Source organism: Columba livia, chromosome 12 (genome assembly GCF_036013475.1).
Source record: "Columba livia isolate bColLiv1 breed racing homer chromosome 12, bColLiv1.pat.W.v2, whole genome shotgun sequence".
Taxonomy (NCBI): Eukaryota; Metazoa; Chordata; class Aves; order Columbiformes; family Columbidae; genus Columba; species Columba livia.
Genome location: NC_088613.1, coordinates 4,020,143 through 4,036,294, shown reverse-complemented (window position 1 = coordinate 4,036,294; position 16,152 = coordinate 4,020,143).

Below are 16,152 nucleotides of genomic sequence, written 5' to 3'. Positions count from 1 at the left end.
TGCCTACAAGAACATGTATATAGAGAACTGGCAGATCTGTCTCTTGAAAAATAATTATATTTATATCCAGATTGCAGGAGGTAAAATGCATTCTGAAGAGATTAGTCACGCACATTGTCTCATTTTAGTTCAGAAAAATGCAGGAGTAAACACCAGCAGGCAGTATTTGTATTGCAAAGGAAGAGTTCTGAACCTGTAGCAAAACTGCTACCTGGATCTTTACTACCCCCATCGTTACAGAAAAGTTGAGCTGTTTGCTTTACCTCCTATGGCTGATGGAGCAGTGATTATGTGAGGAGTTGAGATATTAGCACAGGCCTCAGTGCAAGGAAGGTATAGAACCTACACAGCGTCCTCGTGCTTGTGCTCCCTATGTTGATCAGCAGTGCAGTGAACTCTGCACCCTCTGGAACAAAGACCTTTGCTTCTGTGCCTCCTGGGGACTTACATCACTCTGATATTTAGGGGGTGAAGCAGCCCAAGACACAAGCCAGTAGAGTTGAAACACTATCAAAAAGCAATGTTGTGCAATCTTTCTAAGTTTTCTGGTCTCTCTCCAGTTTTGTGGTCACACATGGCCACCATCTGCACCCTCTGTATCCCATACCACATGCACAAATCCTTGTATATCTTGAAAGCAGTTTCCTTCTCAGTTCTTCAGCCTCTGACTGTGCAACAGACCATGAAACCCCCTTCCTCTTCTAGCAGTTTTTTCTCTTAATCCAGCAAAGCACTTTCTTAGATCCTTCATAGCAAGCTTAAGCATTTGTTTAAGCACTTTGCTAACCAGTGTTTTGCTGAATCCCTGCCAAATGAAAACAGGTGGGCTAATTTACCCAGATATTCTTCTGCCTGCCTTTAGGAGAGCTGTTAAGTGCAGCAATCTTGACAAAGTTATACTCCAAAGCAAGCACAGGGCAGAGCTGCGTGGTTCAGGCCACAAGACAGCTTGGAGTTCTAAAGGCAGCTGTGGATTTGGGGATCATGCTGTGGGATTGAAAGATTTTGGAGATTGATGTTAACGCATTAGAATTTAGTATAAAATGTTGGCCACTGTCCATCACTCAAGAAACAGTGTGATAGGTTTAAGGCTTTGCAATATATAACATACTTTAAAAAAATATTAAATAATGGCTTCTATGACATATTAATGAAATAAATTATTAGCCTAGGAACACATATCTGTAACATAATTCAAGAGCAGGCTGAAACAATACCGCATTGGCAGTATTTATTGTTCCAATGTTTTATTTAAGTTTTTATTTTTGTGTGTGGTTTGGTTTCTGTAACTGATGATCCTCCTACTACCCACAGAGTGTCTAGCTTGTTACCAAAATGTGCCTGTTTAGAATAGTTTTAATGTCAAATGAAAAAGTATGTGGAAGAAAGGAAGGGTGGAATTTGGACTTTAAAATGTCTTTCTCATGAATTATTTATACTGTTTATTCTGCAAGATCAAATGCTGTTTTTATAAAAAGTGTGACAGCAAGTGCTCAAGAGATTTCGGAGGTTGGATATGAGCAACAAATCTTTGCTAGGAAAGGAAAAACAATAAAACCATCTCCAAGTCTCAAACATAGAGTTTGCCTAAGAAAAATGTCAAAGATCAGTGTTGTGGGACTGTAAAATGCAGACCCAAATCTATCATTTTATTTTTACAGCAAGGTGTTGTCAAGCTCTTCTCTGATCCTAAACTAAAGAGCAATTTGCAAAATGGGGTGGTAGAATGCAGATCACTTTCATTTTTGGCACACTGTAGCCTGGAATGAGCCATTGCATATGTTGGCCTCTGGAAATTCAGCCTCCTGCTCAGCACTTTATTCTCTTTAGGTAATTAACTCTGGTATGTGAATGGTAAAGTCCCTTGGTTTAATACAGCGGGCAGCAAGGGGTGTGAATGGAATGCCAGTCTCGCCCTCCTTCATTTTTGTAACCACTTAGAGGACAGCAGTGGACATCTTTCTAGATGTCAGTGGATGTTTATTGGGGAAGGGAAAGAGTACAACAGGGGAAAAAAAAATCACTTTTTGTCAGTGTGCTGAGTTTAGGCAATGTTGAGTTTGACTTCTCAGGAAAACCTGATCTGAATTGTCCAGCAGAAGGCACAGAAGATGTCTAGGAAAGGGATTGTTGCACGGAGTTTGAACAGATGTTTCAATGGAAGGGAGAAAGAGCAACATCTGTGTTATCTTGCAGAACCAGTTGCTGTGGGCTTTGTCCTGTTTCTTTCTCTGTGCTTTGCAGATGCCAATACTGGCTTTGGCACGATCTTTTCCAGTGGATACCACGGTAAGATGACGTGAACTTAGAATAATGCCTTATACTAGCTAAAGGCTGTTCCTCACCCCTTTTCTGGCTTACTCTGCACGTAAACAGAGACCAACTGGGGTTGTACCAGCTGCCTAATTTATTCAGATTTGTAGTTCAATGACAGCTTGTCAGCTATGGTAGACTCCGGTTCAGACCCACGGTATTTGCTGCTGCAGCAGCTCTCACTGGCACAGAAACTAGGAAACAAGCAGGGAGTAATTCAAGAGCTCTTTACATTTATGTAACCACGGATACCTAAATGATGCATTAGACTGGTATTTACAAAGTTTAGTGCATTGTTTCCAGAAATGGGAAGCACAGACTGGGAGTTCTCCCTGGGACATATGTGCAGGAGATAAAAAGTAAAAATAATGGGCTTCTACTTTTATGAAATAGTGTTCTGTAGTATGTTCTGCTTTCAGCTGTTGTGACTATAGTACATTTTGATGGCCGTGGGTTTGTGGCTTTGATGGCTGTGGTGGACTTAGATGACTGAATTTCATATTTAATGCCCATTGCGGGGGGACAGCAAATTGCTGACATAGAAGCCTGTTTTCATAGAGGCTGTTGCATCAGCTAATGAGTTCATTGATCAAAAAGAAAAAACTTCTCTCTATAATATAGGCAATAAATGTCTCAGTTCTTTATTGTAAATACAAACAATAAACTCTCCCACAAAACTAAGACTATTAAAGCAAAAATAAATGCATACATAGCATGCCTTTTATCTTTTATTTCTGTTATATTTTATCTCCGTATGCCTGTTTTAACACAATTCCCTATAGAAGGCAGTTTGCTAACGGTATCTTTCATTTAGTCTTAGTTTGTTCTTCTCCTCAGACAGAGTGACTGGTTCTTGGATCAACAATTGCCATCTGTTTCTTTCTGTACTACTTCAGAGTACAACATACTCTTGCCTCAGTTTTACTTCCCAGGTTAATGTCTTTTTCATTCATTAGCTCATTCATTCACTTTAACCATTCAGTTTCAAGCTAGGTTTAAAAAGGATGCCCAGATAAAACTACAGAATGCCTCAGCTATAAATAAAGATGCATGAACGAAAAAAACCCCAGACCTTTCAGAAAAAAAGTCACACAAAGCAATAGACTCTTTCATTGTCCTGATGCTCTCCCAGGGAGTCATCAGTATCATCATGACCTATTTGGTATTTTGGGGGGGATTTTGTTTGTTTGTTTGTTTGTTTGTTTGTTTTTTAAATTATAATTTCCCTAGAGCTGGAAAACCATGGTGTGGAGGCAGGGAAGGGATAAAATATCTATATCTATATCTATATCTATATCTATATCTATATCTATATCTATATCTATATCTATATCTATATCTATATCTATATCTATATCTATATCTATATCTATATCTATATCATCTATATCTATATCTAATCTATATGGAAAAAAACTCTTCCACAAACCACACGAAGCATTAAAAAGTTTTGCTTTGCAATAAGCTTTAAATAATTTTATGTGGTTATTGCAAAACCACTGAGAAAAATCTCTCTTTTTTTATTGCTTAAAACCGAGTAATCTGTTTCAGGTTGATATGTATGCAAGAGCACACGGGGAATTTTTTTATGAAATAGAGGATTTTCCACGTTTTGCCAAAGTTTGAAGAAAAAACAAACAGCAAAAAGCAGTCCTGAAAAATTTTAGCAGCACTTCAGTATGTTACTGATTTCAGTAAGCACAGATGGCAGTTTCCTCATCTTACTCAGCAAAATCTTCTAGGTCAGGTTAGCAGAGACATAAATGGTGGACATTCTAACACCGAGGGCTTGAGGGCTATTCTTGCATTTATGGCACATTCCTTATTTGTTGATGTTCACAACTTGATATTCTATGTTTTCTTCTGTATTTAATTCAATATGGAAAAGCCTATGAGCTAGCAGTCACAGAAGTCAGCTGCATCCAAACATTTGATCAAAGCTGGAGCTGCAGGAGCTGGAGGCCAGTGCTTGTGGCAGCCGCAGGAGACGGGTCTTGCTCCTGTTCCAAACCTGCAATCTGCTTAATGTGCACCTAAGTAGACTGTGGTCTGAGAAGGAGACAAAAGATGAGGGACTGTCGGACAGTTGCTCTTGATTAAAAGCATGACGTTATCTTAAAAACAAAATATTTTCAGCTAAAGCAACAGGAGACAGAAATTCCCCTTTTTCTCCAGAAACCAGCCACAAACTTTAGTTGAGAGCTCTTGAGGGAGCAGAAAGCTTTCCCTTGGCTTTCCTGGCCTTTTTGACAGTTCCTCCATTTGAATAAATTTAAATACCATATGATCAGTAGCTCTCTTTGACTTGGAATTATACCATGGTCTAAGGCAATTTAGGAGTTCCCTGCCAGTTGACGGTACTGAGCAGGAGGGGAGAACACATGTGCATACATGCCTGCAAACCCATGCACAGCCTCTCTACCATACAAACATGACAAGTGTGAAGATTCATGAAGAAAGCATTTACTTCACAGCTGGTTTTTGGTAATCTGTGCCATATATACAATGCAGCATTAAGTAGTGCATGGCTACTGCTTGTTTAAGAGCAAAGCAAACTTCCCAAAATAAACAGAGCTACGAACCTGGTGGGAATATTGACCAAGCAGAGCCAGCATTTGATCCTTGCCACTGCAACAGCCTTATTCACTGGCTAAGGGAGTAACCGTCCTGCTGCTGCACCTTTCCCACATTAGTTTTGTTTCTGTTAATTTTGTTGCTGTGACCAGGATGTCAACTTAGCTTCCAAATAGCATTTTTCTGTTTGTTTTTTACTGATGATTTTAGTTTTACAGCTACACCCACCAACTTGAAGCCCATGACATAAGGCACTATTTAGGGGCTTCCTGCTGTACATAGCAGTGTGAAAGCTGCAGTAAAAATATGTTCCTCTGCAGTACTTATAGCAGGCAAGTGATTCAGGTTTCAATAAGGAGCATCACTTTGAAAATGCTCTTGTATTTATTTTTTTAAAAAACAAACATACAAAACAAACCAAATCAAACAACAAAACAAAACCCAAACCAACAGTGCTCCAGTAGAACTGCAATACGCTTAACTTAATGGCATGCTACTATGACTTTTATAATAATAACTGTTTATATTAGATCCTCTTTGTCCTGGGTCTGAGTTATTTTGTAAGAAGCTTCCATTTTATTAATTTAAAGTAACAACACCACGAAATAACCTTCTGACTTTCAAGCCAACCTCAGTATGAAAAGAGGCTTAAATCTTATAACCAAGAAGTCCAATTAAAATACATGCAAAGATATTAATTATTTAAGCCTCAAGATTTTATTCAAGTAAATCTTACTTTTTAAAACATAATTTTTGAGTGCTTGGGTTTAACAGGCTAGAATTGTTTGAAAATCATGTCAGCCCTGAAGCCAATATTTGTATACACAAACTCCTACATTTAACTGTATGAGGGACATTCAGCCGTCCAAATGTAGCTGGATTCTCCCGGAAGCATCTGTGATAAGTGTGAAGAAGGAAACCTGTGTGGTCAGACATAAGGGGGGAGGGATGGGGTGAAGATGAAGTTTGGCTCAGAGCTCCCGCATGGTCCTCGTTGCTGTGGAGACAACGGCCTTTGCAGTGCCTGTTGCATCTATATACGTTCAGAAGAGCCATCTCTCCTGTAAATCATTAGGAGAGTCTTAAAAAAGCTGATCAATTAATGGCCTGTGCTATGAGGGGTAAATGTAGACAGTAACTTAAACTGTGTGCTGCAAAAGAAGTAATGAATCAGCCTTTTATGCCGTGACTTATAGTGATATCCAAATGCCATGCTGTGCTTCTTAGGAAGAAAACAAGGAAAGAATGGTAAAAATGGAACTGTGCTTTTAAATTCAATTGCTCACAACCTTTCACATGTCTTCCTTATCCTCATGAGTGAACCAATCAGTATATAATATTCCTCCTCCATTCACCCACTACCTTGTGAATAAGATCATATTATACGATTATTTCTTAAATTAACAAGGCTAAAGCTCTGAGAAGTAGATGCTTCCACTTAAAGCACATTTTCTTCTGTTTGCAGTTTGTTTATATCAGTGACTGTCTGATTGTTACCCAGGCAACCAACGCAGGCATGAATTTGATTAGATAGAGTTTCACAGATGTGAGCAATGTTTCAAGCATTGTTTGGTGTTTCTGTCAGAAGGGGAATTCAGTTTGTTCACTTTTAAGAGTTTTTGTTGGAAGGACAGCGAGAAAATCGGCAAAAATCTTAAAATAATCACTTTTAGTTGGGGTTATCTCAGCTTGCTAGTTGTTATTTGTATTTGGTAAATGGTTTCTTATTCTACATAAAGAAAAATGTGGAAAAATTCCAGTATTGACAGCAGGGAGATGTGTAAAAGTACAAGAATTTTTATTATCTCCACTGAAGCAGATTAAATTATTATCATCACTCTAGAAGATAACATCATTAAAATGTGAAGGCTGTTTGGTCATATCGTCATAATAAGAGTACCGGGAACGTATTTTGATGCTTAGCTATGCACGGTCTGTCTTGTGAAAAGACAGGATGGTATTTAAACTGGTGGCAACATTGTACTTTGTGTGTTTATTTCTCCAGTGGAACTTGCAGATGTAAACATCTGTTGAACGTGTAGCTAGAGGACAATGGTTTGACATTCTGCATGAGCTGTCTCGGTAAGCAACACTCACTTTCTTTTCCTCTTACGAAAGCAGAAGGGAAAAATCAATTTTGGAAATAAAATTAAAATTATTCTCCCTAAAACTGGGCATTTCAGATTTCAGAATGAAATTCAGTCTTGCAAAGACGTAAGCCTACACGGTAACGTTCAGCTCAGTTTCTGGGTACAAAGCTCAAGGGAGTTGAGATTTTCTGTTCTGTTTCAAGCTAAATTTTAGAATAAACAGGATTAGCAATTTAACTGAGATCACTTGTTTAGGATTGCAATGACTTGCAGCCTGGGAGGTGGAAACAAGTCTTCCCCCACTGCAGATTCAGTAACCTTGAGAGCTTTACGCACTTTCCTGCAAAGGTACATCAGAATTACTTCTTGTGAGCAAATGAACTCTTTTTTTATGGCCCCATTCTTGAAAAGGTGTGATTTGGCTGCTAGCACACTATAATTCATGCCTGGTCTGTGGTTTTATAAGTCTGCAACCTTCTTCTGGAAACATTTAGTCTGACTTTTTAAGGAACACAACTCGTGATGACGTTGTCCGTCGCTCTGTGAGTCAGTTACTTGCTAACAGCTTTTGATTTTATTTTATTTTTTTGGCAAAGTCCAAAGGCTAAAGCTCTGAGAAGTAGAAGCTTTCACTTAAAGCACATTCTCTTCTCTTTGCAGTTGGTTTGTATCAATGGTGAGGGAGTAAGTTGATGAGGCCTCTACAGACAGCTGAGAGCAGCCTCACAGTCACAGGCCCTGCTTGTGGTGGGGGATTTTAACTTCCCTGATGTTTGTTGGAAGGACTACTCTGCCAGCCAGCCACAGTCTAGGAGGTTCCTCCAGTGCATTGATGATAACTTTCTGCTGCAAATGGTGGAGAAGCCGACTAGAAGAGGTGCACTGCTGGACCTCATCCTCACTAACAAGGAGGCTCTGGTTGAAGCGATAAAGGTTGAGGGCTGCCTCGGTTGCAGCAACCATGAAATGGTGGAGTTCAGGATGTTGTGTGGCAGGAACAGAATAGCAAGCAGAATTGCAACCCTGGACTTCAGCAGGGCAAACTTTGGCCTTTTCAGGCAATTGCTAGGGGAAATCCCATGGGCAAGGCTGCTTGAAGGTAAAGGGGCCTGAGGTAGCTGGTTAACTTAAAGTTGAGAAGAAACAACTTCTCAGTAAGGCTGACAGAACACTGGAACAGGCTGCCCAGGGGGGCTGTGGAGTCTCCAACTCTGGAGACATTCAAAACCTGTCTGGACACATTCCTGTGTAGCCTCATCTAAGTGTTCCTGCTCCAGCAGGGAGATGGGACTAGATGATCATTTGAGGTCCCTTCCAGTCCCTAACATTCTGTGATTCTGTGAACTAAACTTGTAAATATCAACTAATCTGATAGCACAGAGAGATCTGGAAGATGTTAAGTTCCTACAAGTTCCTTTAAAATTGAAAGCTGGGTAAATGGGAAAGAGCCTTTAGTGGGAGAAAAACAGGGAGTACTCCGTTGCTATCAGTTGTATAAGCAGCAACCCTACAGGCAAATCCTCGCTTGCATAGCACGATAGAGCTGTGGGGAAACAGGAGTTATCTGGGGACATAGGGTGGTAATAGGACAGGAATTATCTGGAAACTAAACTGTATAATTTCTGCTGTTCATAAGACAAATTGTTTTACCACATCATTCTGCTGTGATTTGATCCTGATGGTCTGTAGGGAAATGAAAGAAGCTGTTATAGATCAAAACTTCATTAATGGAATGACTCCTGCTGAGCTGAATGGCTGTTGGACTCGGATCCTGTTTGACAAAAACAAGTAATAAGTGATCAAAAAAGAGAAGGAGTAATTGAGAGTAATTAAAAATTAATAACCAGAAGGCTAGGTTTGTAACGTAGCTCAACCTTCTCGATTGTTGGTCATTTAAAGGTGCAGCCAGTGAGCAAAACATTCTTACAGATTAATGTGACATTTTTACTGAATGAGTTAGGAGATATGCTGAATAATATAGTTTGAAAATGTAATGCTTCTTTTGTAGATTGCTGAAAATAATATAGCTACTTGTAACTATTTGTTCTAATAAAATTAGCATTTTTTCTGAACCCCATCAATACAGGCTTTGATTTTCTGCAGGTGTATTTCTTAGTCACTGTTGTTAACTGAGAAAGTGTGAGAATGAATTACGTCCTTGCACCTGATTGTCAATAAGTGTTAATCCTCTGTACTTTGTATTCAGATGGTATTGTTTCTGCACTTAAACTATATAAGTAGATCCATTTCCATTTTCTTATAAGACCATTTCTAGAAATGCAAAAAAGTCTTTTTGTTCCATGTATAACTGGGAAATTTGCATGTTCCTATTTCCACGCTTATATTTTCTTTAGCAAGTTTATATTTGCACAAAGAAGAGCCATCTTTCGGTACAAGTTTGGTTAAAATGCTGTTTACACAATTGCTAAGGGTTAGGACAAATACTGAAACCTCTACCTTGCTCTACCCCAGAGGGTCAACCAGCCTCCCAAGCTCACTCATGTTGGTACCAGTGGGTACCAGCTGTGGCTATTTTACCATTTGTGATCTTGTTAGAACAGAACATGTTATTTGAAATGAAGAACGAGAAGAGGAATTGATGTAATTCAATACTATTTCATCACCTAGTAAATGAAAAGGGAGTGGATATTGCTTTCTCATTTGAAGTCACACTACTAAATCCTCTGCATACAAAGGTAATTATTCTGGTGTAAATATCCATATACACTAAGAAATACACACCCTCACAAGCCCCCACACACCTTGAGTTGTATAAATGTAAGAACAGAAATGTATCAGTATTTTGTATTTTTCTTTTTATTTTTCCTCATTCTCTGGACTGTTGGATGCAGCACCATAGGGGACTCTAGAAACCCCTATAGCTGTGTAGCTGGGTGCATTTTATACAGGGGGGCTATTTCACAGAAGTGAACTCAGGTAATGGTAAGTCACGTGTTAGTGATGGTTTATGTCCTCTAAGAAATGAACAAAGGTGCCCTGTCAGGTTTGTAGATCTGGTACGTGTTAATGGTACTGAGCGATGGATTGTATTGTTGTAAATGTAAGGATGTATGGACAAAAGCTTGTCAGTCCTTATAAATTTTCAAGCCACATACAGGGAAACTGTACTTATCTTACGCATTAAATTCCCCTCAGGCAAGAAATTACAACTCATATTTTTTAACAGTAAAAATAGTGAAACTGGTTTATATCACACCTTTTTTAATAAGAATAATGCTTGACACTTAAGCATATGCAGATGTGGAAACATTAAAAATACTAGAGAATAAAACAGCTGGAGGTTGGATGCTGTGCATGAGACTGGTTCAAATGCTCAGGCTATCATATGATTTTATGGGAATGAGATCTCACTAGCGTCCTGCATCTAAGTAGCAGCATAAATTATCCAGTATTTAGCCCTTAGCATATACTGCTACATCCTCAGCAACAGACATTCCCAACTCACCCTACTGTCCTGAGCAGAGGCAATGCCACCGCTTGATTCTGCCAGCTTTACACAGCTTCAGCAACACTATGGAATCTATGGTGTTACGTAAATAGGAAACTCTTCATCATAAAAACACTTCAATGTGACTTGTACATGGTACACTGTTGTAATCGGTAAATCTGCTTTTACCTGTATGGTGTATCAGCTGTGTAAAAGAAAAAGAAGAGAAAAACCAACCAAACAAACAAACATAAAGTCAACTGCTGCTTGAGTTTATGGTTGAATGGTTTCTTTACTAGCTAAAAACCACAAAGATCTGAGCTGAGATAGATACAGAATGCATATCTGGATGTAAACCTATTATTTATACTGCTGTATTCACACTCCTGCATTAAGATGAGGCTGTGCTACTCCAGAACACAGAGAACTCAGGTTGTCCCAAGTTGCTCAGGCTTTCTTAAAGTAACAGAAGGATGGACTAGTACTATGCACATACTTTGTACACTGTTTTTTTCATTCGCTTGCCAATAGAGTTTTCTCTATTTCTCCATTTTTTTTTTTTTTTAAACAGCTTGGGTCTCACTGGGGATCCCAGAGAGCTCAGCATCAATTCAACCACTTTTCAAAAGAGCTGTGCAGATCTGCACCAAGACTCAAATCCTCTGGGTGCTTTAAGTACTTGCTCATATTAAGCACCAGCAGGCCTTTGAAAATAAGGCTGTATTATGTAATTATTATAGTTCATTTTAATCTACTGGTTTAATCTACTGGAGCTCCATGCCTGGGAGCTGGGTGTCACTTCTGCAATTACGTTATGTTAATGGTTCACATTCTGAGATGCAGCAGAGGGGATGGAGCTGTGCTAACAGCAGAAGTCGACTTCTCTCTAGGTCGCTGATTAAAGCAGAGGTATGAGGCCAGACTGGCTCCACTGATACTAGGCTTTTGTGCTGACCTGGGATTTTCTCTGAATTATGTGCATGCTGTAATAGTTTCCCACTTTGGGATTTACATACGTGTGAAACAGATGAATTTGTTACAGTAAAAATAAACCCAAGCTTCGCAGTCTCAACATCTCCCCTAATAGATTACATGGCATTTGGGTGCTGTAATATCTAGAGCAATAACAATGCTGTGCCACCCAGAAGAGCAGTAAAGGCTGCCTCAGGCTATAGAAAGGACAATTTTGCACTCACTGAAAAAGAAAAAAAAAAAAAAAAAGAAAAAAATAGAATTTAAGCTGCTTTTATAGAGCGGAGGAAGCCTCTCAGAAAGTCACCACAACGTACAGTTGTTCAGCTGCGTTGAGCTTGGGGGCTTCTTGATAAGGTAAAACTGTTTCAACTACAAATGTTTAACGTTTTAAACCTTGTATTAATGTCTTTTTCCTCAGTTATGTATTAAACTCAATCCTAGCAGATTGCACTTCAGATTCTGTGGCAGACTGGAAATTTGTAAGGATTTCTAAAAGGAGTAAATGATATATTGCTTCAGGGTGGCTGATATCAATAGTCCATTCCACTTCTGAGGGACAATTTTTGAGTCTGCTCCTTCACTGCAGCTACAATGTATTGTCTTCTGTGTAATGCACTGCATTTCTGATTTGGTTGGGAAGAAAAACCCTAATAACAAGAAGACCAAAACCAAATCTGATTTGATAGAAATCCAGACTGTTCATTGCAATTAAAAAAATTACTTCTCTGCAGGAAAGATTTTTTTATAGCTTTGAATTAAGAAATTTTAAGTACTTCAATTTGGGAGAGTAAATCTACTTGAGTGACTTTCTTTGGTTCTGCTCCAAATCCAGATCTGTATCATACTTTCCATTTTCAATTTATTCAGAATGGCAAGTGTTTTGATACATAGATTAAATTGCTCTGAGGTTTGTATTTGTCTAACCATTTCCTCTTATGATAAATTCTCTAGATATTCACTTGCAGAGGTATTAATATGGTTTTTGCTGAGGGAAGAAGTAACTCTGGGAATCAGCCACAAATATGTGTCAGAAAGTGAAATATAAAGTAATAAATTTTGTGATTTAGATATAAATGTATTCAGTAATATGAGAGAAAAAGGGTTGTACTGTGTTAGTGGAAATAATGGGAATTCCTTTAGCAGTGCTGGTGCTGTGTATGGCAATATAAGAGAAACATGCAGATCTGTACACATCTTAGATTGTTGGTGTCTGTGGAGTCATATTCTCTTTCAGTAGCCGTGAATCTTACCTAATCCACCCAGTTTTATTATTGCTATCTCAGATGTCTGTCTTTATTCCTTTGCCTCTTCCTCTTGGAAAGATGTCTACAACTTAAAGAAAGAAGAAACTCCTAGAAGCAATAGATCAACATAAAGAGCAGGGAGAGGAAAGTGACAAGTTTATCAAGGAGGGATGATGCAAGTTGGTTGCATTTATGGTGCAGGGAGAGAGAAGATGGAAGATACAAGTTCATTTGGTCATCATTTGCTTTGATGTGGTCCGTGTAATGATCATTAGATGCTAAGTAGTTCAGCAGAATGGCAATGATTCTACACAGAAGGCAGGTTAGTGCCTGCAGGCTGCAACCTGTCCTTATTATAGTAGCGTTTTTTCCCAATGTTGTCTGTTCCTGTTTGTTTGGTGTGGGTTGGGTTTATTTTATTTTATTTTTTTTTCCACAGGGGAATGCACAACCATATTTATTGCTTTACTCTTCCACCTCTTGAACAGAGAAATCAAGCGAGCTTTTTGTTATGGCTGCAGGCTACCATTTGCAAACTGCTGGTTATCACAGTGTATTGTAACCTCAAGGTACCTACAGGAGTTTCAGTGCAACTTTTTTTTAAGCTTTTAAATGAACATGCTGCTGGGAAGCCTCTTAATGACTCTACTGTAAAGATTCAGATGTAAAACATAGGTAATATTTTTTTGTCTAGCACAACTTAAGCCAGAGCATGTAAACAGCAACTGAGATTAGTGTGCAATTTTGGTTCTTTCTAAGGCTATGCAGCAAAGGCCATCTATTTCCCTTGCAGTCAAAACAGGGGAGTCAGTATGTAAGAAAGGGAGGGTTATTATCAGCATTCGCTAAGGCCCTGTTATCTAGGTCACAAAAGCCCCACTAAAAGCAGAAGTTTAATGATGATCTCAAGAACTGGAAAAGATATATGAAAACCAGTTTATTTGGAAAACACTTTTTTGTATTAGTCATGTACTATCTTCCTTATACTGTCTTCCTTTATCCCACTTTTGATGAGTATTTATTTTATAACAGACTTTCAGTAAGAAAACTTAATATGGGTCCACAGAACAGAAAAGAACACGGAACATCTTTGTGATGTACAGTCCCTGGCACAAAGTATCAGCTAACAACAGAGACACAGAACAAAAATACTACACATCCACCAAACGTGATAATGATCTTCCCCTCCCATTCATAGACCTGTTAATATTTGTAATGAGCAGTATGTGTTGGCGTGGTGAGGAAACAAGATTGTATTGTATTGAGATTGATGCAAATACATTATAGGACCTATAAGAATGGGGGATGTTACTACCTGCTGGAGTCCTAAAGAAAAGAGGAGCTGAGGTCTGCATGGCAATTCATACTTGTTTGATGCTTTTATTTCTCTCTAAAGAAATCTGCTTGTAAATGACAGTGGGTATTTTATTTAAGAAGACAAGTGCATTTGAAGTCAATTTTCCTGGAAGATACTTGTCAGGGCCTGAAGATGCTTTCCAAAGTTGAAAGAAACACTGTCTGGAATCTCATAAAATTGTGATGTGGTGTAGTAAACCTGGAATGAAGGCTTTATTTTAAAAAAGGAACAACTGATTGAGCAGTCAAAATACAACATAATGACATATCTAACAACAAATTCCTGACTTCTTCCAGAAACTTCTTAGTGTCCTTCTTTAGTTGCCAACTGCAACTTCCACTTCATTCCTAGAGTTTGAGTTATGAACTCTGAGAGCAGAATAGGTCAATAATATTTCTGTTGGTTCTAATGTACAACTTACACACTGCAAGGTCAGTCCTCAGGTAGGCAAAACTTATGGTTTCTTCACACAAGCAGAGAAAGTGGTTTTCAAGAGTTTCCTAATGCTCTGCCAGCCTAAGAGGTATGTCTCATGGATGGGGTAAATTCCTGGATGCTTGTTTCTATCTCTTTTCCCTGTTCCTAACTAAGCTTTGCTGGGAAATCTTTGCTGGCTGATCCCCATGCTGATGAAGCATAACCACCTTGTGTGTGAGTCCTTGCTGCGTTGTCCAAGAAGGCAAGCATCCCTGAGGGACCTGTGTGTGTTAGAGCAATAGCTGTCAGTAACCCCTACTTTAGAAACTCCCGAGCTCAGCCTCTTTCTCTCCAGATACATGTAATTCATATTACTGGAGAAACTGTAAGCCTGTGTGGGAGAAAAAAAGGATGTGTGTCCAGTACTCAGTTGCTAAGATGATTATCTGTCTGAAGGCCTGACCATCAGCCAAGATTTCAGACAAGTCAAATACAGGGAAATGAATCTCTGCAGTGCTCTCATGGAAGTCAGAATCAGATCCACTTTGATTCATTTTCCATTTCTGCTACTGCCTCAGGGTAGCTGCAGATACAGTCGGGCTAGATTAGATTTGCAGTGAATAGAGTGCTTTTGCTGTGCATAAGCTCGCCTGCTGAAAGCTCCGGTTTGGGACTTGCTAGGGCTGCTTGCTAGAAGATGAATTATTCCAAAGGCTGAGCATCCTGAAGGAGACATCACCTTCTCTGTCACTTGTTCTGGCTTTGTTAGTAAACACTTCTCACCTGTGACAGTCACTGATAAATCTCAGACAGGAGTTCCTGGTCTATTATAAACAGCTTTCAGTTGCTCCCCTGAGGGAGGTGTTTTTTAGAATTTGGCATGTCTTGTTGCTCAGATGGCAGCATTAGCAGTATGGTGCTTTTCCAGTGTCTTTCGCACACTTGTCAGGAATGTTAACAATGAAACAGTGGGAAGTTTCTCTCCCTTTCTTGCTCCTCTACCTGGGACCAAGAATGGTCCTACTAGTACTAAAACTTTCATATGCTGAAAATAGCTTTCAGCTGCAAAATCCACAATAACAGTAAGCCCAGCAGGTGAACTTCCATCCTAAAAGACTACTTTAAAATATCCACTGTACTCAGTGCAATTTCATTTCCTTTTTATGTAAAATCAGTTTTGGTAGAAAGTTGATTTATGCTGATGTTCATATAGGGTGCTTAAGAAAGCAGTTCTTAAACCTCCATCATCTCATAGAGTCCCATTCTGTGCACTGCCTGGATTCTTGCTAAGTCCCAGTGAAGGCAGCACGTTTAAAGCCTGAGCTTCAGCACCTTGTTGGACTGGGATCCAAATTACCATAATGGCAAGAACAGAGTATTAAAACCAAATTACATGTTTATACAAAATAATGAAAAATATGCTGGGTTCCAAAGCTCTCCCATCATATTTGCTCTCAAAAGACATGCAAATCCATAGAGGTGTTTACATTTAAAAATACTTATGCCATTTATCAATGTACTAATGTAATGCAGTAATTTTCTTCATGGTTAAGACCCCAGGAAGTTATGAGAATGCAATATGAATAACTATGCGTTAGAGGAGTTTTTTTAGCTGAAGCCAGGGTTTTAGAAATGCAAGATACATATTAATGAGTACTGTGCCCATGAAAGGTGCTAGATTAACCTTCCCTAAGAGGAGAATCTTCAATTTATTCGCCGGAAAAGTGCTGCATT